Source organism: Lupinus angustifolius, chromosome LG08 (genome assembly GCF_001865875.1).
Source record: "Lupinus angustifolius cultivar Tanjil chromosome LG08, LupAngTanjil_v1.0, whole genome shotgun sequence".
NCBI lineage: Eukaryota > Viridiplantae > Streptophyta > Magnoliopsida > Fabales > Fabaceae > Lupinus > Lupinus angustifolius.
The window spans coordinates 13,093,468-13,094,446 of NC_032016.1; positions in this window are offsets into that span (position 1 = coordinate 13,093,468).

Consider the following 979-nt stretch of genomic DNA (forward strand, 5'->3'; position numbering starts at 1 on the left):
GTTTCTTACTACTGCATTTAGTGCATGACTAGGGCAAATCCTGACTCTTTGCATCGAATAAATCCTGAAATTGATAGAACATTTCATAGTTTGGTTACACAAGTTAGGGATTTAAATTTAGATAGTCGGTCTTTTCATCTTAGTGTTAATCTACCTAATAGTGATACCAATTCTGATGTTTCTGTGCATTCTGCTGCATACTCTGAAATGGCTGAACCACCTCCAGTTCCACGTGAGAGGACATTAAGGGAGCTGGCTGCACCTGATTTCACATACGAAAGCTTGTGTATCCAGTATCCTAATGAGGATGTGTCATATGTGCTCAAAACTGGACTAATCCATTTGTTGCCTAAGTTTCATGGACTTGCAGGTGAATGTCCTCATAAGCATCTTAAGGAGTTCCACATTGTATGTTCCACCATGAAGCCTCGTGATGTCCAAGAGGATCACATATGTTTGAAGGCATTCCCACATTCACTTGAGGGTGCTTCAAAAGATTGGCTGTATTACTTGGCCCCTGGTTCTATTACTAGTTAGAATGACCTGGAGAGAATCTTCCTTGAAAAATTCTTTCCTGCCTCCAGGACCACTGCAATCAGAAAAGATATTTCTGGCATCAGACAACTACATGCAGAAGGTTTATATGAATATTGGGAGAGATTCAAGAGACCTTGTGCAAGCTGCCCTCATCATCAAATCTCTGAACAACTCCTCCTGCAATATTTTTATGAGGGTCTGAACAACATGGAGAGGAATATCATTGATGCTGCTAGTGGTGGTGCACTTGGAGATATGACCCCTTTTGAGGCTAGATGTTTGATTGAGAAGATGTCTTCCAACTCTCAACAGTTCAGTGCAAGAAGTAGTGATGTTATAGTTGTCAGAGGTGTCCATGATGTTGGGACAGCTTCGGTGAAGCAAGATAAACTTGAGAAAAAAATTGACTCCCTTGCTACCTTGGTCACTCAACTTGCCATGA